Genomic DNA, 23,474 nt, shown 5'->3' with positions numbered 1-23,474 from the left:
ACAGAGGCACAATTTACCAAATATGTGCAAGATACATGGGAATTGGTAGATGGAAAAAGACCATGGTCCATCGCGTTCTGGGCAATATTTATTCATCAACCAACATCACAAACAGATTATCTCGTCACGCTGTTTGCAGGTTTTGCTGTTCACCAATTGGCTTTCGCATTTCCGATATTACAACGGTGACTACACTTCAAAAAGTACCTCATTGGCTGTAAAGCATTTTGGGACATCCCGAGGTCATGAAAGGCACGATATAAATGCAACACACAAGACTCCCAAAGCAAGCACTCTACTCTGATCTCCTACACAGCAGGCAAGCCCCAGGTGGGCAGATGAAATGTTTCAAAATCACCCTCAAAGCCTCCTTGATAAAGTGTAACATCCCCACCGTCACCTGGGAATCTCTGGCCAAAGACTGCCCTCAGTGGAGGAAGAGCATCCGGGAGGGCACTGAACATCGAGTCTCGTCGCCAAGAGCATGCAGAAAACAAGCTCAGCAGCGGAAGGAGCATGCGACAAACCAGACTCCCCACCCATCCTTTCGTTCAACCACTGTCTGTCCCACCTGTGACAGAGACTGTAATTCCTGTATTGGACTGTACAGCCACCTGAGAACTCACTTTTATAGAGTGGAAGCAAGTCTTCCTTGATTTCGAGGAACTGCCTATGATGATGATATAAATGCAAGTCTTTCTTTAGGTTGCTGTCGCATGACACAATGATAATGGTGTTTTTGACTTCATAGCAATCAATCGCGATCTATTAATTAGTCTACAACAAACTCAGAAATGGCACGATGAAAATCCAAGTGATAGAGAGCTTTGGGAACCATAGGTCCAAAGTCAAACTTTCCCTCCGAAGCATGCTACACTTACGATTTATCAGATTGCAAATTACTCATATGCTGTACAATATTTAATTTTCTAAAATAAGTCTATAATTTGAAATCTATCTGAAAGAAATCCATCATAAACTTGAGTTCATCCAAAACTCCACTTGTGAAATAGAGTCTAAAGCGAGCAACAGTTGAACTATGAGCCACCAAGGTTTAAAAGTTATTGTGACATTTTATCTACCCATTTGCACACTACTTTGAATAGTGGTCCTTTTGACTTGAATCAGCAACAGAGCAGGGTCCACAAATTGTAGTGGACACATAAAATGAATTTGCATCTGGCCCACATTGTTATCTAGATATCCAAACAAACAGTCAACAGCTACTCCCAACACACACTAGTTGCAGGTTATTGATAACAAAGCAAACTAAAACATAATGCTTTAACCTAGAAAATCTGGGTTTGTATCTATCCCTAGTCCAACTTAATGGAAACGCCTCCTTCGACAGATACAATGAGCCTTATGAGTTTGACCAGTTTCAATCCAGCTCCTTCTGATCTCATCTTCACTGCACTCTAATTCAAAGTCACTTATATCGCACTTTTCACATCCTCAGAATGTCACATGACACTTTACAGCCAATTAGTTACTTTTGAATTGTTGTTACTGTTGCTGTGTCAGCAAACACAGCAGCCAATCTGCAAACATCAAAGTGCCACTGCATCAGTAATACACTAAACTATCAGCCTGGATTATGTGCTGAAGTCCTAACACAGGGCTTGACATCATCTAACTCAGAGGCAAGGGTTCTACCACTAAGCCAAGCTGACAGACAACCAGCCCCCAAAAAGCTAGTGGCATGTCCCAGAGATGCCACAGAACTGTGTTTGAGGAAAAGCAGGAAATTTCACATTCAACAGGAAACATTCTTCCAAGGTGGAGTTAAGTTATGTTATGCAGGCAAAGCGAAGAAAGTTTTACCTATATCTGGCATATGCTATATCTGAGCACTCCTGCTTGATGCTAACATTGGGTGCAAAAATAGAAAATATTCCAATTTCCTGACCCTGGCATCCTTCACCTTAAAAAGAAAACTGCAGAATTTCAGAATGCTGGTTAGCCGATGGTCAATTTTCATTTTAATTAATAAAACGCACAAACTCAAGATATTCAGCCAGATTATGTGTGACATTGGCTCCAAGATATTGGCAGTGATAACCCCACTGAACTAAATGGAGCCACTGCAAAACTCTGTATCCTCTCTTCCCCTCAGTTTTGCCAATCCTTGATGGACTCCTGAAATGCAATGTGACGGTGATGGGCAATCCATTACAGGGAGAGGATGGGCAAAGCCAACTCTCCTGACAACGAACAGGCAGCTCTCTTTCCGTTTTGAGAATATTTGAAAACACTAGCTAAAAGATCTTCACAAGAGCCAAATTATCCTGAAGTCAACAACTGTGATTGATTTGTTTACACAAAGACTTTTTGCTTTAGTCTAAAAAGAGATCTGCTTTCTCAATTTTCGAATAATTATTCAAAATATTAGACTTCAAGCTGTAGAGTGAAATTTAAATATGGTTCACCTAGATACTACGAAATGCAGAAAAATTAGAGGCTGTTCAAAAAAGTAAGTTGGTTTAGCTTTCAAAATGATAAGCATCGACTAATCAAAGCTAGAAATAGTCACTTTTTTTTTAAACCTACATTACGTGACAGAACAACATTTTTTTTAAAGTTAACCCGCCGTACAACTTGATTTATAACTAAAAATTAGCCTTTTTAATAACAAGGTCGAAAGCACTTGCGCATCAAACCCGGTTACCATTCTAGATCCTCAACGGCTACTGTTTATCGCAGGTACTGAAATGACAGGAATGCCATAAACACGGCTATTCCAGTATTTTGCTGTACAGTATATTCCCCTGAACAATGACAACCACAACACATTGAGTTTAATATCTGCAGGAAACATATCGGATTTAATTATCTCATTTTTGGCCTTAATTACTGAAAAAACACAATACTACACCTCATCGGATATTTCTTACTGAAAGCAAAGGGGAGAAAATAGAAATATGTGGACGAGCTCAAGTACGTCAAGCTCTAGGCCAAGCAAAACCAGGCCCAGAAACCCTGCAAACTCGACCCTTTCGGTAAAGGACCCATCAGCCACACTTGCAATATTATTTTCAATCACACTCTCCTTTCACCCCTCCACACACACACACAATCATAATCTCGCATCCACCACCGGAACCCAAAGAGCTTTTCCCACCTATCCCCCCACCACTCGGCGGCACAATGTCCAGGCAGGAACAGGAGCATTCTCCCGACCACCTAAAACAAAACGATAGCAGCGAAAAGCAGAACGGAGTTAAGAAGGGAAGGAGGAGGGTGCGGGGGGGAAAGCAAAAAGCGGACACGCAATGAAGCCGCTCAGCCGAGCCGCCACTGCGCCCACACCACACTGCAAACTCGCACAACGTGTCCGTCCAGATACCAATTCAGCCTTCCAAAGGGGAAAAAAAAACACATTGAAACGTTGCTGATATTTCTTGCGCCCTCCCTGTACTCACCCGTGTCAGAGCCCAGTCCTCACCGTACAGCTGCCGCCTGCCCCCGGAACGCTTCAAAATGGCGCCAATTTGTCTCCGGCTGCACCAATGAACGAGACCGGCGGTGAGGGGGTCAGTGAGAGGGAATGGGAGGAGGAGGAGAGCAGGAGGCGGGAGACACTGTCAACAGATAACTCAACTCCACGGCACGGTGAAGCCCCGCACACAGAGAGAGAGAGAGAGAGAGCAAGGCACGCCGCATGGGCACTGACACCAGTTACCGACACTCCTCCGAATGTGCATATTGTTTTTGGGAGGGGGCAGAAAAGAAATTCCCTCTGTAATACTGCCAAATGCATTGGAATTAATTGTACCACCACTTGGGGCTTTAATCAATATACAATCCTGAATATGAAAATAAAAAGTGGCCTGCCTATTAACGATGATAGTGCATACATTTTAGTCGACAGCATTAATAAAAGTTTAGGAAAATTAACTTTATGATTCGCACCAGTATGCTGGAAAATTGAAGCAAGAGCATCTCCAAACGTCGAAAAGAAGGTATTACAAGCTTTACAAAAAAACAAAGTACAGTGTTCCATTTGATACAACAGCAAAAAGTATTCTTCGCGAGAGTTGAGATTTTGAATTTTGAGTTTGATCCAATGGATGAATCACATTTTGGAGCTGACTCCAAAATTTTCATTTTGCAAGCAATGTTTATAAGCTAGCAGCACGAACACACATAGGCAGAAACAAAAGTGTATAGGTTATTTATTGTAGAAAAGGTTCTGAATTTGAATATTTGTAAAATATTAACAGTGCTGTGATTGTTTATTACAAGGTTAAAGTGTTATATATGTAAAGTTGTATATACCCTGTACAGCCACCTGGAGTCCCAAGGGATCCCACAATGGGAGCACAGGTACTTAAGGAGGCCTCACAAGTTGGAGAGGCACTCTGGAGATCTGCAATAAAAGATTAAGGTCACACTTTACATTGAGCTCACAGTATCCAGTCACACTCTTTCTTCATACATAACAACTGGTGACGAGATACAGATAACAAACCCAACGATGCAGCGAACAATGGGCATTCTGGAGAAATTCTCGGAGGGAGATGATTGGGAAACCTTTGTGGAGCGACTCGACCAATACTTCTTGGCCAACGAGCTGGAAGGAGAAGCGAACGCTGCCAAACGAAGGGCGATTCTCCTCACCGTCTGCGGGGCATCAACGTATGGCTTCATGAAAAATCTGCTTGCTCCAGCGAAACCCACAGAGAGATCGTACGATGATTTGTGCACACTGGTCCGGGGGCATTTGAACCCGAAGGAAAGCGTTCTGATGGCGAGGTACCGGTTCGACATCTACAAAAAGTCTGAAGGCCAGGAAGTGGCGAATTATGTCGCCGAGTTAAGATGCCTTGCAAGACATTGCGAATATGAAGGACATTTGGAGCACATGCTCAGAGACTTTTTCAATACTTGGCATTGGCCATGAAATGATACTTCGCAAACCTTTGACTGTAGAGACCCCAACCTTGAGTAAGGCCATAGCGATAGCCCAGGCGTTCATTGCCACCAGTGACAATACTAAGCAAATCTCTCAGCACATGAATGCTGCTACAAGTACTGTGAACAAAGTGATGGTGTTTTCAAATTCGGACGTGCAGCTGCAGGCATGTGGGCCCAGGTCTTCCCTTCACTGCCCTGTACAAGGATGTCTCAGAGTCCACTATCAAGGGTGATGAATGCAAGGCCATTAACACCTTGTTGGCACTGCGGGGATGATCATCGTTTCCATTCATGCCACTTCAAAGGGTATGTTTGCAAGGGCTGTGGAACAATGGAACACCTCCAACATATGTGCAGGCGAGCTGCAAATTCTGTTAATTCTGCAAACCACCATGTTGCAGAGGAGGACAGATCTACGGCAGATCACGACGAACCAGAGCCTCAGACCGAGGAGGCAGAGGAATATGGGGTGCACACATTTATCACAAAGTATCCCCCGATAATGCTGAAGGTTGAACTAAATGGACTCCCGGTGTCAATGGAGCTGGACACAGGCGCAAGCCAGTCCATCATGAGCAAAAAGACTTTTTAAAAATTGTGGTGCAGCAATGCCTCAAGGCCAATCTTGACTCCAATTCGCACAAGACGAAGAACTTACACAAAGGAACTGATTCCCGTAATCGGCAGTGCCACTGTAAAGGTCTCCTACGATGGAGTGGTGCACAAGCTACCACTCTAGGTGGTACCGGCCGATGGACCCACGCTGCTCGGCAGGAGCTGACTGGGAAAGAAACGCTGGAACTGGGACGACGTCCGAGTGCTCTCACCCACTGACGACACTTTGTGTGCCCAGGTCTACCCTTCACTGTTCGAACCAGGCATCGGGAAGTTCCAAGGAGCAAAAGTGCAGATCCACCTAATTCCGGGGACGCAACCCATCCATCACAAGGCGAGAGCAGTACCGTACATGATGAGAGAAAGGGTAGAGATCGAGCTAGACTGGCTGCAAAGAGAGAGCATCATTTCACCGATCGAGTTCAACGAATGGACCAGCCTGATCGTTCCAATCCTCAAGGGAGACAACACCGTCAGAATCTGTGGTGATTACAAAGTAACTATCAATCGTTTCTCCCTGCAGGACCAATACCCACGACCAAAGGCCGACAGCCTTTTTGCAATGCTGGCGGGAGGAAAGACATCCACGAAGCTGGACTTGACCTCAGCCTATATGACGCAGGAGTTGGAGGAATCATCGAAGGGCTTCACCTGCATCAACACGCACAAAGGTCTCTTCAGTTACAACAGATGCCCGTTTGGAATTCGATCAGCCGCGGCGATATCCCAGAGAAACATGGAAAGCTTACTGAAGTCGGTCCCGCGCATGGTGGTCTTCCAGGACGACATCTTGGTTACAGGTCGGGACACAGTCGAGCACCTGCAGAACCTGGAGGAGGTTCTTAGTCGACTCAGCTGCCTGGGGCTCAGGTTAAAATGCTCGAAGTGCATTTTCCTGGCGCCTGAAGTGGAGTTCCTGGGGAGGAGGATCGCAGCAGACGGCATCAGGCCCACCGATTTGAAGACGGAGGCAATCGAGAACGCACCGAGGCCACAGAACGTGACGGAGCTGCGGTCATTTCTAGGACTCCTGAACTACTTTGGTAACTTCTTACCGGGTCTCAGCACACTGTTAGAACCACTGCAAGCCTTACTGCGTAAAGGGGACAAATGGGGTTGGGGCAAAAGCCAAGAAAATGCCTTTGTAAAAGCTAGAAAATTGTTATGCTCAAACAAATTACTTGTGTTGTATGATCCATGTAAGTGTTTGGTCCTAGCATGTGATGCGTTGGCGTACGGCGTCGGATGTGTATTGCAACAAGCTAATGATTTTGGGAAATTGCAACCGGTTGCTTATGCATCCAGAAGCCTGTCCAAGGCTGAGAGAGCCGACAGCATGATTGAAAAAGAAGCGTTAGCATGTGTCTATGGGGTAAAGAAAATGTATTAATACCTGTTTGGGCTAAAATTTAAATTGGAAACTGACCATAAGCCACTTATATCACTGTTTTCCGAGAGTAAGGGGATAAATACCAATGCATCGGCCTGCATCCAGAGATGGGCGCTCACGTTGTCCGCATACAACTATGCCATCCGCTACAGGCCAGGCACAGAAAACTGTGTCAATGCTCTCAGTAGGCTGCCATTGCCCATCACAAGGGTGGAAATGGCGCAGCCCGCAGATTGAGTCATGGTTATGGAAGCATTTGAGAGTGAGCAATCACCCGTCACAGCCCGACAGATTAGAACCTGGACGAGCCAGGACCCCTTACTGTTCCGAGTTAAAAACTGTGTGCTTCACGGGAGCTGGTCCAGTGTCCCAGTGGAAATGCAGGAAGAGACAAAGCCGTACCAGCAGCACAAAAATGAAATGTCTGTACAGGCAGACTGCTATCTGTGGGGCAATCGGGTAGTGGTCCCCAAGAAGGGCAGAGACACCTTCATTCGTGACCTCCACAGTACCTACCCAGGCATTGTAATGATGAAAGCGATAGCCAGATCCCACGTGTGGTGGCCCGGTATCGATGCAGACTTAGAGTCCTGTGTGCACAAATGTAACGTATGCTCGCAGTTAAGCAATGCACCCAGGGAGGCGCCACTAAGTTTATGGTCTTGGTCCCCCAAACCGTGGTCTAGGGTCCATGTCGACTATGCAGGCCCGGTCTTGGGTAAAATGTTCCTTGTGGTTATAGATGCGTACTCCAAATGGATTCAATGTGAAATAATGTCGGCAAGCACGTCTGCTGCCACGCGGGCCATGTTTGCCACGCACGGCCTGCCCGATGTCCTTGTGAGCGACAATGGGCCATGTTTTACCAGTGCCGAGTTCAAAGAATTCATGACCCGTAACGGGATCAAACATGTTACATCTGCCCCATTTAAACCAGCATCCAATGGTCAGGCAGAGAGAGAATTGCAAATCATCAAGCAGGGCTTGAAGAGGGTAACGGAAGGCTCACTGCAGACGCGCCTATCCCGAGTACTGCACAAGACCCTACTCGCTCACTGGGATTCCACCTGCTGAACTGCTCATGAAAAGGGCACTTAAGACAAGGCTGTCATTAGTTCACCCTGATCTACATGAACAGGTAGAGAGCAGGCGGCTTCAACAAAGTACATATCATGATAGTGCAAATGTGTCAAGCGAGATTGAATTCAATGACCCTGTATTTGCATTGAATTATGGACAAGGTCCCAAGTGGTTTCCCGGCACTGTCGTGGCCAAAGAGGGGAGCAGGGTGTTTCGGGTCAAACTTTCAAATGGACTCATTCACCGGAAACACTTAGACCAAATCAAACTCAGATTCACGGACTATCCTGTGCAACCCACTTTGGACCCTACCTTCTTTGACCCCCCCAACATACACACCAGTGGCAACCGACACCACAGTTGGCCACAAAGCAGAACCCATCATCCACAGCAGCCCAGCAGGACTCATCACACCAGGCAGCCCAGCAAGGCCTACTGCATAGCAGCTCAGCGAGGGCCCAACAGACGATTCACCAATACCAGCATTTGCACCGAGACGATCAACCAGGGCAAGAAGGACCCCAGATTGACTCACCTTGTAAATAGTCACACTGTTGACTTTGGGGGGGAGTGGGTGGGGGGGGGAGTGTTGTTATCTATGTAAAGTTGTATATACCCTGTGCAGCCACCAGAGGACTCATCTCCTGGAGTCCCAAGGGATCCCACAATCCCTTGGGAGCACAGGTATTTAAGGAGGCCTCACAGGTTGGAGAGGCACTCTGGAGATCTGGAATAAAAGACTAAGGTCACACTTTACTTTGAGCTCACAGTATCCAGTCAGACTCTTTCTTCATACATAACATAAATAATCCTTGGTGTTCTTAACAGAATGATGAAATATTTGTTCCATTGTTAAAATGATACAAAGCATGTGTTCAAAACATCATATCTAACTACTTAAAAAATGTGAATACTTCCTGTTTATCACACCTATTTTCTGTTATCATAAATTTGTACCATTGGTAACACCGAGAGGTAACACTTAAAGTGTAAATGATGCCTGCTTGCCTAAATAGTAACAACTTGCATTGATATAGCACCTTTAACATAGTAAAACATCCCGAGGCACTTCACAGGAGCATTATCAAACAAAATTTGTTACCGAGCCACATAAGGAGATATTTGGACAGATGCTTGATCAAAGAGGAGAGGTAGAGATTTAGGGAGGGAATTCCAGAGCTTTGGGCCTCGGCAGCTGAAGGCACACCCACCAATGATGAAGTGATTAAAATCGGGGATATGCAAGAGGCCAAAATTAGAGGAGCACAGAGATCTCAAAGGTTTATCGGGCTGGGGGAGGTTACAGAGACATGGAAATCGTAGCAAGGCCATGGAGAGATTCGAAGACAAGTATGAGAATTTTTAAATCGAGGTGTTGCCAGACTGGGAGACAATGTTGGTGAGCGAACGCAGGGGTGATGGGTGAACAAGATTTGTTGTGAGTTACAATATGGGTGGCAGAGTTTTGGATGAGCTCAAGTTTACAGAGGGTGCAAGATGGGAGGCTGGTTCGGAGAGCACTGCAATCATCAAGTCTGGAGGTAACAAAAGCATGGAAAAGGATTTCAGCGACAGATGAGCTAGGTGAGGCAGGGGTAGAGACGGACAATGTTACGGAGATAGAAGTCTTCACCGAGGTGTACGAAAGCATAGGCCTTACACTAAACATCTGTAAGACAAAGGTCCTCCACCAACCTGACCCCACCACACAGCGCTGTCCTCCGATCATCAAAATCCATGGCGCGACCATTTTCCATACCTCGGGAACCTACTATCAGCAAGGGCAGACATTGACAACGAGGTCCAACACTGCCTCCAGTGCACCAGCGCAGCCTTCGGTCGCTTGAAGAAGAGAGTGTTCGAAGACCAGGACCTCAAATCTGGCACCAAGCTTATGGTCGACAGGGCTGTAGTGATACCCGTCCTCCTATATGGCTCAGAGATGTTGACCATAGACAGTAGACACCTCAAAGCGCTGGAGAATTACCATCAACGTTGCCTCCGCAAGATCCTGCAAATCCACTGGGAGGATAGACGCACCAACATCCGTGTTCTCGATCGGGCCAACATCCCCAGCATCAAAGCACTGACCACACTCAACCAGCTCCGTTGGGCAGGCCACATTGTCCGCGTGCCCGACATGAGACTCCCAAAGCAAACGCTCTATTCGGAACTCCTACACGGCAAGCGAGCCCCAGATGGGCAGAGGAAACGTTTCAAGGACACCCTCAAAGCCTCCTTGATAAAGTGCAACATCCCCACCAGCACCTGGGAATCCCTGGCCCAAGACTGCCTTAGTGGAGGAAGTGCATCTGTGAGGGCGCTGAGCACCTCGAGTCTCATCGCTGAGAGCATGCAGAAAACAAGCGCAGGCAGCGAAAGGAGCGTGCGGCAAACCAGACTCCCCATCCACACTTTCCTTCAATGACTGTCTGTCCCACCTGTGACAGAGACTGTAATTTCCGTATTGGACTGTACAGTCACCTGAGAACTCACTTTTAGAGTGGAAGCAAGTCTTCCTCGATTTCGAGAGACTGCCTATGATGAGATGTTCCTGTTAATGGTGCAGCTCATCAAAGGGTCAAGTATGACACCAAGGTTGAGAATGGTCTGACTCGGCCTCAGGCAGTTGCCAGGGAGAGGAATAGAGTTGGTGGCTAGGTAAGTTTGTGGTGAGGACCAACGGCAATGACTTTGGTCTTCCCAATATTTAGTTGGAGGAAATTTCATCTCATCCAGTTTGTTGGACAAGCAGTGTGACAACTCAGAGGCAATGGACGGGTCGAGAGGGGTGGTAGTGAGGTAAATCTGGGTGTCGTCAGCGTATATGTGGAATCTGATGTTATGTTTTCGGATGATGCTGCCGAGGGGCAGCATTTAGATGAGAAATAGGAGGAGACTAAGGATAGATTCTTGGGTGACTCCAGACGTAATGGTGCAGGAGTGGGAACGGACACCATTGCAGGTGATTATCTGGCTACGACCGGATCGACAGGAATGCAACCAGGCGAGGGCAGTTGCACCCAGATGGACGACAGAGGGGAGCTGTTGGTAGAGTGGTTAATTGTGTCAAAGGTTGCAGACAGGTCAAGAAAGATGAGGAGGGATAATTAACCACGGTAACAGTCACATAGGATGTCACTTTTGACTTTAATAAGGGCCGTTTCAGCACTGTGGCGGGGCAGAAATCTGATTGGAGGGATTCAAACATGGAGTTATGGGAAAGATGGACAGCGGTTTGGGAGGCAACAACCTAACAACAGTGAGGACATTTCAGAAATAATGAATTGGCTGTTAAGCACTTTGGGATGTCTTAAGTTCAAGAAAAATAGTACACCAATGCAATCTTTCATTTCATTTTGTATTTTTTAATAGATAACATTTGTGATTAAGTCCTCCTGCCACTGGTGGTGCTATGGCACAAGCCTTCTGGACATTTTGGCATATTAAAACGAAAACCTGCTATTCTTAAATACTCAATAGGTCAGGCTGGAGAGAGAAACAGAGTTCAACGTGAAACAAAGTTAAATGTTAACTCTGTTTCTCTCCACAGATGCTGCCTGACCTTCTGAGTATTTCCAGCATTTTCTGTTTTTATTTCAGATTTCCAGCATCCACACTATTTTGCTTTTGTATCTGCTATTCTTATTTTCTCCAGAGGTGGTGTTGGAACCTCTTTTTAAAAGTGACATGAATGCTTTTAGCTTGCTCCAGAGGTGGCACTGTAACCTCTCTCAGCCGATGATGACACACTAAACGACATACCATTTGCACCAACTCACCCTGAGCAAGGCCAAAAGGAGATTCACTGGTCAACATTCATTTTCTTGCAAACATGTGCACTTCCTTTTTATTTTATTCATTCTCGGGATGTGGTCATGACTCGCAAGGCTGCCATTTATTGCTAGTTGGTCTTGAACTGCTGCAGAATCCTCTGTAGCACTTTGATACAAATGAGTGACTTGCAAGGCCACTTCAGTAGATAGTTAAGTGTCAACCACATTCATGTGGAACTGGAGTCACATATAGGCAAGACTGGGTTAGGATCAATGTTCCTTTCAAGCTACGTAGCCACGCGGCGCTCCAGAGAACCTACACAACCAGCTTGCTGACTTTTCAATGTAAAAACCGCTATTGTGTGCTATTTTTGAATGGCCCGTGCAGCCCCTTAAAGGGGCCACGCAGGGCCAAAAGAAATTACAGGAAACATTGTCAAGGATGGCAGCTTTCCTTTTCAAAAGGACATTAATGACAACAACAGTTGGGTATTTAGGACAATCTGATAGCTTCATGGTCACTTTTTTACTGTTACCAGCTTTTTATTTCGAGATTTTTTTTGAACTGACATCCAAATTGTCAAACTGCCATGGTGGAATGTGAACGTGCATTCTCTCAGTTACTCCAGGCCTTTGGATTGCTAGTCCAGGAACAAACACCTGCTATGACGAAAGGTCATTGACCTGAAACGTTAACTCTGCTTCTCTCTCCACAGATGCTGCCTGACCTGTTGAGTTTCCACCATTTCCTGTTTTATTTCAGATTTCCATTCATACTTCCTATTGTCACACTCACTATGTTACAATTTTATCACAACTTGTGACACTTGGTAATGCCTCGTGATATTATTTTTAATGAGTAAGCTGTAAGGCCTGCTAAAATTACCATTCCAATTACCTGTCATTATCTTCCAGTCCTTCCACCACGAGTGACCTTATTGTACCTCTGAATCTCCTGCTCCCAGCAATGTAATGGAATTCATATGGGGAATTATATGGGGAGCAAGTCACTACAATAGCTGACTTTTATTTATTTACTGCCTGTATTTATTTTTTTAATGTTCCTGATTTTCTGTTCCGTTGTCAACTTTGTTCAATTATTTTTTTGTGCCAGTATTGAATTCATTTTGACTATGTGCTCCAACTGACTTTATTTATTTAATTAATTTGCTGATAATATAAATTTCATTAATTTTCCTGATTATGTGCTCCATTGCCAAACTTATTTTCTTTATTTCTTTTTGTCATTATTTATTCTTTCTTCTTCTTAGGCAGTCCTCCAGAGTCGAGGATGACTTGCTTCCACACTAAAATGAGTTCTAAGGTGACTGATGCGACCAATGCGGAATCTACAGTCTCTGTCACAGGTGGGGCAGATGGTAGTTGGAGGGACGAGTGGGTGGGGTGCTTAATTTGTCGTACGCTCCTTCCGCTGTTTGTACTTGGCTTCCGTGTGCTCCCAGCGAAGAGACTTGAAGTGTTCAGCGCCTTCTCGGATGCTTCTCCTCCACTTTAAGCAGCCTTGGGCCGGGGATTCGCAAGAGTCGGTGGGGATGTTACATTTTTTCAAGGAGGCTTTGAGGGTGTCCTTGAAGTGTTTTCTCTGCCCTCCTGGGGCTTGCCTGCCATGATGTAGCTCGGAGTAGAGCGCTTGTTTCGAGAATCTAGTATTGGGCATGCAGACAATGTGGCCCGTCCATCGGAGCTGATCGACCATGGTCAATGCCTTGATGCTGGGGATGTTGGCCTGAGAGGGAAGGCTAGCGTTGATGCAGGATTTTGCAGAGGCAGCGTTGGTGCTTTGAGGTGCCAACTGTACATCGTCCATGTACTATTTATATCATTTTCAACAACAATATGCATTAATATAGTGCCTTTAACATAGAAAAATGTCCCATGTACTTCACAGACTTTAGACAAAAATGAAAGAGATATTAGAAGGAGTGATCAATACCTTGGTCAAAGAGATGGGTTTAAAGGAGAGTATTAAAGGAGAAGATAGCGGGGAGGCAGAGAGGTTTAGGGAGGGAATTCCAGAGCGTAGGGCTTCGATGACTGATGGCATGGTCGTCAATGGTGGGGCGAAGGAAGGGGAATGCAAATGAGACCAGAACTGGAGGAACGCAGTGTTCTGGGAGGGATGTAGGATTGCAGAAGGATACAGAGAAAAGGAGGGGTGACTCCATGAAGGCATAGAAACACAACAATGAGAATTTTACATTGGAAGCGTTGGAGGACCATGAGCCAATATAGGTTAGCAAGTACAAGAATGATGCTTGAGCGGGACGTGGTGTGAGGTAGGATTTGGAAAGTAAGAGTTTTGGATGAACTGATGTTTATGGAGGGTGGACAGTAGGGGGCCAGCCAGCAGAGCATTGGAGTAGTTGAGTCTGGAGGTAACAAAGGCATAACAAAGGTTTCAGCTGGAGATGGGCTAAAGCAGAGGCAAGTAATTACAGAGATGGAAGTAGGCTACCTTTGTGATGGAGAGGAGATGGGATCGGAAGCTCAGCTCAGGGTCAAATAGGACACCCATGTTGCAAGTGTTCTGGTTCAACCTGAGATAGTGGACAGGGAGGTGCTTGGAATTGGTGGTGAGGGTGTAGAATTTGTGGCAATGGCCAAGGATGATGGCTTTGGTATTTCCAATGTTTAACTGGAGGAAACTGTAGCTCATCAAGGCTGGATGTCGGACAACACTGAGACAATGGAGAGGTCGAGACAGATCATGCCGAGGTAAAGTTGGTATACATGTGCAAGTTGACTCCATGTCTTGGAATGACTTAATCAAGGTGCAGCATCTAGATGAGGAAGATGAATGGCCTAGCTTAATTTTAATGTTATGCCACCTTGTTATGGACACCCCCACCAGAGGAAATAGTTTCTCTCTACCTACCCTATCAAATTTAATAATCATGAACACCTCGTGAGATAACTCCTTAATCTTCGATATTCAAGGGAATGGAAGCCTGGCTACAGCTGGATACGTAAGAGTGGAAGCAAGTGAGGGCAGTCCCACTGAGCTGGACATTGGAAGAGTTACATTGGAAGAGGCTGGCGTGGTCGATCATGTCAAAAGCTGCAGAGAGATCTACAATAACTCTACTGTTTTAAAACAGCTAATGCTCCCACTCACAATGAGCATTGTCACATATTTCTTTTAGTATCTATTAAACTGTTGCATTAACTGTGCATTTTGTCCATTGCATTCCAGGTGTCACACTTCATTAGAAATGCAAAAATAATATTAAAAATGAAATAAAATTTTCTAATAAAATAAATACTTGGATTTATATAGTGCCTTTCACGACCACTGGGCGTCTCAAAGCGCTTTACAGCCAAAGAAGTACTTCTTTTTTAAGTGAAGTAATTGTTGTAGTGTAGGAAACGCAGCAGCCAATTTGCGTACAAGCACGTTCCCACAAACAGCAATGTGATAATGACCAGTTAATCAGGTTTGTTTTTTGTTATGTTGATTGAAGGATAAATATTGTCCAGAACACCGGGTATAACTTCGAAATAGTGTCATGGGATGTTTTACATCACTTGAAAGAGTAGACGGAACCTTGATTTAACGTCTCATCCGAAAGACGCACCTCCAACAGTGCAGCGCTCCCTCAGCACTGCACTGGAGTGTCAGCCTGGATATTTCTGTGCTCAAGTCCCTGAAGTGGGACTTGAACCCACAACCTTCTGACTCAGAGGCGAGAGTGCTACCCACTGAGCTCGACTTGGAGTCTTAAATTTACAAGCATTTTCCATTCCACACAGTTCACTCATCAAACTCTGATCTGAATCTGCTTATTTAACAGCAATAACTAATTGTAAAGGGATACAGCTCCACCGATAGTACATCTACAATATATTTAATTGAAATATATATTTAACAGACCAGCAGGAATACAGAAAAAGTATTATTTTGAGCAACCATTCAAACTGTCATTAGAAAGTACAGCAAAGAAAACTTTGTTTTTATAACATTTTCAGCACTTTACTGTCCTCCGTCTAGGTTCTCTATTGCCTCATATGGTGACCTCCTCTCATCATATTACAAATAAAGGTCAATAGGAAGCGCACGATGTATGTGAAAACTGCCATGTATGTAACCATCATGCAATGGTAATCTTCATGCAACTGTAACCTTCATGCAACTCCTGTACACTGTACTTATACCCTAGAAATGCACACCCTGACCACAGGGGGTGAACTTGTGGGAGACACTCCTCACCTGGGTTTCCAGGTATAAAAGGGGAGGTACCATCCAGGGTCAGCACTCCTTGGACCTGGGAATAAAGGTTACAGTCACGTAGTGACTGTGTCCACAGTACATGCCTCGTGTGAGTTTGTAGTACGGTGCAGGGACACCACATTTGGCGGCGAGAAACGGGAATCACCGAACCACGAGGATGGCCACCGGTAGCACAGAGAAATGTTACTGTGTGGGTGAGGACTGGGACGACTTCGTGGAAAGACTCCAGCAGAGCTTTGTAACGAAGGACTGGCTGGGAGCGGCAGCGGCTGACAAGCGGAGGGCGCTCCCAGCTGCGGACCACAGACGTATGTGCTGATGAAAGACCTGCTCGCAACCCAAAAGCCACCGGACAAGTCCTTTGAAGAGCTCAGCCAGCTGATCAGTGAGCATCTCAAGCCGGCGAGTAGCGTACACATGGCCCGGCACCGGTTCTACACACACCGGCATCGGGAGGGACAATACATCTCGGACTTCGTTTCAGACCTGCGGCACTTGGCCAGTCTCAGTAAGTTCACAGACGCCTGCAGGGAGAAGATGTTCAGGGACTTTTTCATTGAGGGCATTAATCATGCCGGTATTTTCAGGAAGCTCATAGAGGCCAAGGACTTGACTTTAGAAGGGGTGGCGTTGATAGCTCAGACCTTCATGGCAGGGGAAGAGGAGACCAAGCTAATTTACGTGCGCAGCCCTGGCCCCAACGTGGCGATGGACCAGGGAGTTAACATTGTGAACGCGGGTAGGGACCCCGCAGGCAGGCAAGGGCATTTCGAAACCGCCCAGGCAGCAACAGACTCTCGGGTGGGCCCACAACACGGACAATGGAAAGGGGATCGGCAATTCGTGCATCACGAGGAACAATGTGTCCAGCGATGGGACCATTAACACCCACCATCAGAGTGCTTAGAAACAACCAAATGGGCAATCAGAGAGGAATGCCTGGTAACAGTCCCTTTGTTAACAACAATCTCAGCTCATGCTGGAGATGCGGGGGTAGGCATATTGCGAAAAGCTGTAGGTTCCAGCAATATACCTGTAGGATTTGTAACATCAGTGGACACTTGGCCAGGATGTGCAAAAAGGCTGTGGCTAGGCTAATCTGCAAGACAGAGGAACCAGACAAGGGGCCTGCAATGCAGGATAATGCCTAAGGAAAAGCCATGGATGCTGAAGTTCAGCGGGTTCACGTAGCTGACGGCCACAGCTCATACACTAAAACGCCACCCATGATGATGAAAGTTTTATTGAATGGCATCCCCGGTGCGCATGGAGCTGGATACAGGAGCTAGCCAGTCACTTATGAGCGCCCAACAATTTGAGAGACTATGGCCACACAGAGCTAGCAGGCCCAAACTGGAATGCATTGACACGCAGCTACGGACGTACACCAAAGAGATCATCCCAGTGCTAGGCAGTGCAAACTTGGTGGTAACACATAATGGATCACAGAACCAGCTGCCACTCTGGATCATCCCGGGAAATGGCCCCGTGCTCTTGGGGAGGAGTTGGCTAGCCGAGATGAATTGGAAATGGGGGGATGTGCACGCCATTTCATCTATGGAGCGAAGTTCATGCTCACAGATCCCACAACAATTCGGGTCACTGTTTCAACCTGGTGTCGGAACGTTCAAGGGCACCAAAGTAGTGATATGCATCACTCCGGACGCCAGACCAGTGCACCACAAAGCCAGAGCGGTGCCGTATGTGATGCGTGAGAAAATTGAAAGTGAATTGGACAGGCTGCTCAGAGAGGGCATAATTTCAGCCGTTGAATTCAGCGACTGGGCAAGTCCCATCATTCTTAAAGCAGATGGCTCAGTCAGGATTTGTGGCGGCTACAAAGCCACCATCAACCGAGTGTCGCTGCAAGACCAATACCCGCTCCCGAGAGCGGAGGACCTTTTTGCCACGCTGGAGGGTGGCAAGCTGTTCACGAAGCTGGACCTCACTTCGGCCTACATGACTCAGGAACTGGCTGAAGAATCCAAGCTTCTGACCACCATCACGATGCACAAGGGATTATTTATCTACAACAGGTGTCGGTTTGGCATTCGTTCGGCGGCAGCTATCTTTCAGCGGAACATGGAAAGCTTGCTCAAATCCATTCCTGGAACAATCGTATTCCAAGACGACATCCTTATAATGGGTCGAGACACCGAGGAACACCTCCACAACCTGGAGGAGGTGCTACGCCGACCGGACCGGGTAGGCTTGCGGCTGAAAAAGGCCAAGTGTGTGTTTTTGACACCAGAGGTCGAGTTTTTGAGCAGGAGGGTTGCCGCAGACGTGATCCAGCCCACTGAATCAAAAACGGAGGCGATCCGCTGGGCGCCCAGGCCCAGCAACACGTCGGAGTTGCGATCATTCCTGGGACTTTTGAACTATTTTGGGAACTTTCTGCCGAACTTAAGCACATTGTTGGAGCCATTACACATGCTCCTGCGTAAAGGTTGTGAATGGCCTTGGGGGGACTGTCAAGAACGGGCTTTCAATAAGGCGAGGAACCTGCTGTGTTCTAACAAACTGTTGACTTTGTATGACCCCTGTAAAAAACTGGTTTTAACGTGCGATGCACTATCCTATGGGGTTGGGTGTGTGTTGCAGCAGGGTAATGACGACGGCCGACTCCAACTGGTGGCTTATGCCTCCAGGTCACTCTCCCAGGCAGAGCGTGGATACAGCATGGTTGAAAACGAAGCACTCGCTTGTGTTTATGGTGTGAAAAAGATGCACCAGTACCTTTTCAGTAGATGGTTCGAGCTAGAGACGGACCACAAGCCGTTAACATCCCTGTTGTCCGACAGCAAGGCTGGCGATGCCAATGCGTCAGCTCGCATACAGCGATAGGCTCTCATGCTGGCTGCGTATGACTACACTGTACGGCACCGGCCAGGCACCGAAAATTGCGCTGATGCGCTCAGCAGGCTCCCACTGGCCACCACCGAGGGTGCAGTGGAGCAAAGCGCTGAGATGGTCATGGCCGTTGAGGCTTTTGACACCGCAGGTTCCCCCATCACAGCCCGCCAGATCAAACTCTGGACCAACAGAGACCCCCTCCTATCCATGATCAAGAAATGTGTCCTGACTGGGGATCGGGCGCCCGCACACAGGGCGTGCTCCGAGGAAGTCAGACCGTTTCAGAGACGGATGGATGAGCTCTCCATCCAAGCCGACTGTCTGCTATGGGGCAGCTGGGTAGTCATGCCCCAGAAAGGCAGGGAAGCATTCATCAGTGAACTCCACAGCGAGCACCCTGGCATTGTGTTAATGAAAGCCATTGCCCGGTCACATGTATGGTGGCCGGGGATTGACTCAGACCTGGAACACTAGGTTCGCAGGTGCATGACGTGTGTCCAACTGGGCAATGCCCCCAGGGAGGCCCCACTCAGCCCATGGCCCTGGCCCACCAGGCCATGGTCACGTATTCACATAGACTATGCGGGCCCATTCATGGGGAAAATGTTCCTGATCGTTGTCGATGCATACTCAAAATGGATCAAGTGCATCATATTAAACTCATGCATGACATCCATCGCCGTGGAGAGTCTGCTTACGGTTTTCGTGACCCACGGCTTGCCGGACATCCTGGTCAGCGACAATGGCCCGTGTTTCACCAGCCATGAATTCCAGGAGTTTGTGTCGGGCAATGGTATCAAACACGTCCGGACAGCGCCGTTCAAGCCGGCTTCCAATGGGCAGGCGGAACGTGCGGTCCAAGTCATAAAACAGGGCATGCTACGCATCCAAGGACCCCCCCTTCAGTACCGCCTATCGCGCCTCCTGCTGGCCTACAGGTCCTGCCCGCACTCGCTCACGGGAGTCCCGCCAGCGGAACTCCTCATGAAACGCATGCTTAAAACGCGGCTGTCCCTCATCCACCCAGCCCTGGCAGACATTGTTGAGGGCAAGCGCCAGTCCCAAACCGAGTTCCATGATCGAAACTCAAGGGGGAGGTGTATAGAAATGGATGACCCGGTATTTGTTCTTAACCATGCTTTGGGACCCAAGTGACTTCGGGGCACAGTAATTGGCAAAGAAGGGAATAGGGTCATAGTGGTCAGACGAAACAATAGGCAAATATGCCGCAAACACTTGGACCAAGTAAAGAAAGGGTTCAGCATAGACACGGAGGAACCTGAAGAAGAGCATGAGATGTCACCCACACCACTGCCAGTGGACGAGCAACGAGGACAATCCACAGCATGCACAGTCCCTGCGGACAGGCCGGAATCACCTCAAGTGACAGAGACGCGTGCTGAGGCTCAGCCACCAGAGCCACAACTGCGGTGCTCCACGAGAGAACGTCGACCACTTGACAGACTTAACCTTTGACACAAAAATACGTAAGAGGGGAGGTGCTGTCATGTATGTAACCATCATGCAATGGTAATCTTCATGTAACTGTAACCTTCATACAACTCCTGTACACTGTACTTATACCCGAGAAATGCACACCCTGACCACAGGGGGTGAACTTGTGGGAGACACTCCTCACCTGGGCTTCCAGGTATAAAAGGGGAGGTCCCACCCAGGGTCAGCACTCCTTGCTCCTGGGAATAAAGGTTAAGGTCACGTAGTGACTGTGTCTGCAGTACATGCCTCGTGTGAGTTTGTAGTACGGTGCAGGGACACCACAAAAACCTATGGTGTTTTTCCTGCACATTTTTTCCCCTCCTTGATAAGAAAGCATTCATTTTTGCTTATCCTTTCTCACATGTGTCCTGATTGAGACTGGGAACACATCAAGAGAATAATCATGACTGTGAATCCAGATTACAAGATAGTTTTGGATGAAGAAGCCAAAACCTTTGTTTCATTCAATTTTATTCTCCCAGAATACCAGAAGTTTTCATGTCCATCTGAACAGAGAGGAACTCATATGACAATAAAGTACTCCTTCAGTACTGGAGTGTCAGCCGAAATCACTCTGGTGATTCCTGGGATGGTGAGCTATGATGACAGGTTGGAAAATTGGAAATGTTATTTAAGAAAGAAAGAAGGGAGAAATTAGTAAACGACAGACTTGTCAGGTTAATGTCAGTTCAGGGGAGGTTACTGGGATCTAGTCAGAGGCTGAGTGACTGAGCACTTAAAACCAATATGAGCTGATCAAAAAGAGTCAGCATTGCTTTGTGAAGGGTAGATCACATCTGACTGATCTAGTTGAATTTTCTTGAGGAAGCCACTAACATGATGGAGTGAGGAATGTCTATGGATGTTGTCTATATAAACTTTGAGAAGGCATTTGATACAGTTCCGTACAAGAGATTATTAGCAAAATTGAAACTGCACGGAATTGAAGGTAACCTTGTGACATCGTTTGATAATTGGTTGGGAGGTAGGAGCAGATGGAATCCCCGCCGAAGTACGAAAGCGGGGCGCAGAAGTACTCTTGGCGTGAATCCATGACCTCATCTCTCTTATCTGGAAGGAAGAGAGCATGCCAGGGGATCCTTTAGAGATGCTGTAATCGTGACCATCTTCAAGAAAGGTGACAAGTTCAACTGCAGTAATTACAGAGGAGTTTCCCTGCTGTCTGCCACAGGGAAAATCATTGTAAGAATCCTCCTTGGCAGCAAGAGGAACGGTGGCAGATCGGGAGGCTAGCTGGTGCAGGGGCAGAGGCTGACGGTAAAACAAAGAAGTAGAAAGAAATTGAAGGGTGACGTCACAGCCAAGCGGGTAAGTGATTGGCTGGTGGATTGGTGAGTATTTAATCTTTTTTTTTCTTCTTTCAGTTCCTTATCTGTCATGTATTCAACCAGCATTGTAACCCATGTGTAATCTGACCAAAGTTGTACACTGTGAGAACACTGACCACTAGGTGGTGAACTTGTGGGAGACACTCCTAACCAAGACCTTCAGATATAAAAGGGGAAGCTCCACCTCTTCCATCACTTGAGTGCTATGAAATAAAGGACAGGTCACAGACTGACCTTCTCTCAAGCATGGGCCTCGTGTGCATTGAGACTGTATAGTAAGGATGTATCAATGGCGACAAGAAACTGGGATTTAAACTTCGCAAGCATGGCCAATAGCAGAACAGACGAGAGGTATTGTGTTAAGGAATGGTTGGGACAGAGATTCAACATTGTTAAAGCAGCACACAGTTCTCCAGGCAGACAAGGGCAGTCGGGCATGCCCCAACATGTAGTCGAACCCAGAGGGGGAGTTCGACAAAGACAATGGCAAGCTGAACGGCGATTCACGCCATTGCAAGGGACAATGTGGCCAGTAATGGGGCCATCAACACCTGTTAATGGCGCACTCAAGGGCAATAACAGGGGCAGTCAGGGACGATCGACTGGCAAGGGACCTTTTGTTTCAAATAGCAGCTCATGCTGGAGGCATGGAGGCATACACTCAGCCGGAGTTTGCAGAGGTGAGTAAAATACCTGCAGAAATTGCAGAAATGAACGCTGGGGGAAATCGCTGGAAGCTGAAGTTCAGCGAGTTCATGTGGAGCACGTATACAGTTCATACACCAGGACGCCACCGATAATGATGAAAGTGCTCCTCAATGGCATCCCAGTATCAATGGAGCTAGACACGGGGGCCAGCCAGTCCCTGAACAGTATCAAACAGTTCGAAAAGATGTGGGCGTCCAAGGCCAGGAGGCCAAAATTATCGCCGATTGACGCACAGCTATGGACTTACACAAAGCAGATCGTTCCTGTGCTAGGCAGTGCCATGGTAGTCGTGACCCACAAAGATTCGGAGAACAGACTGCCACTCTGGATTGTCCTGCACTACTGGGGAGGAGTTGGCTTGCTGTCATGAACTGGAAATGGGGCGATGTCAATGCAATTTCCTCTGTGGAGCGAGTAACATGCTCACAGATCCTGGACAAATTTGGCTCATTATTTCAACCCGGCATTGGCACTTTCATGGGGGCCAAGGTAGTGATTCACATAAACCCGGACGCCAGGCCAGTACACCACAAGGCCAGAGCAGTGCCGTACGTGATGCGGGAAAAGATAGAAGGCGAATTGGACCGCCTGCTGAGGGAAGGCATCATCTCGCCAGTCGAATTCAGTGACTGGGTGAGCCCGATTGTGCCGCTGCTCAAGGCGGATGGGTCGGTCAGGATATGTGGCGATTACAAGGCCACCATCAATCGGGTGTCACTCCAAGACCAGTACCCGCTACCAAGAGCGGAGGACCTCTTTGCGACGCTATCCGGTGGCAAACTTTTTTCAAAATTGGACCTGACCTCAGCTTACATGACCCAGGAGCTGGCGAGTGAGTCGAAGAAGCTGACCACCATCACGACACACAAGGGGTTGTTTGAGTACAATAGATGTCCGTTCGGGATTCGTTCGGCCGCCGCGATCTTCCAACGAAATATGGAAAGCCTCTTCAAATCGATTCCAGGGACAGTGGTTTTTCAGGACGACATCCTCATTACGGGTTATGATACTGAAGAACACCTCCACAACCTGGATGA

At 47.1% G+C, this 23,474-nt stretch overlaps 1 protein-coding gene across 2 annotated transcripts in view; it reads right to left on the bottom strand.

Annotated features, from left to right (window-relative positions):
• LOC139275199 (sister chromatid cohesion protein PDS5 homolog B) overlaps nucleotides 1–3,855 on the bottom strand; it is a 297,515-nt gene extending 293,660 nt beyond the window's left edge. Inside the window, exon 1 of one of the 2 annotated variants that reach the window (XM_070892340.1) lies at nucleotides 3,423–3,855. The gene's annotated coding sequence lies outside the window, so the exon portion shown is untranslated. The remainder of the gene's footprint in view (nucleotides 1–3,422) is intronic. The other variant, XM_070892337.1, reaches the window with a different exon arrangement.
• Nucleotides 3,856–23,474: the final 19,619 nt, after the last annotated feature.

This window comes from Pristiophorus japonicus, chromosome 10 (assembly GCF_044704955.1).
Source record: "Pristiophorus japonicus isolate sPriJap1 chromosome 10, sPriJap1.hap1, whole genome shotgun sequence".
Lineage (NCBI taxonomy): Eukaryota > Metazoa > Chordata > Chondrichthyes > Pristiophoridae > Pristiophorus > Pristiophorus japonicus.
Note: the sequence above shows the minus strand (reverse complement) of the source record. Positions and strands in the feature narration are given on the sequence as shown.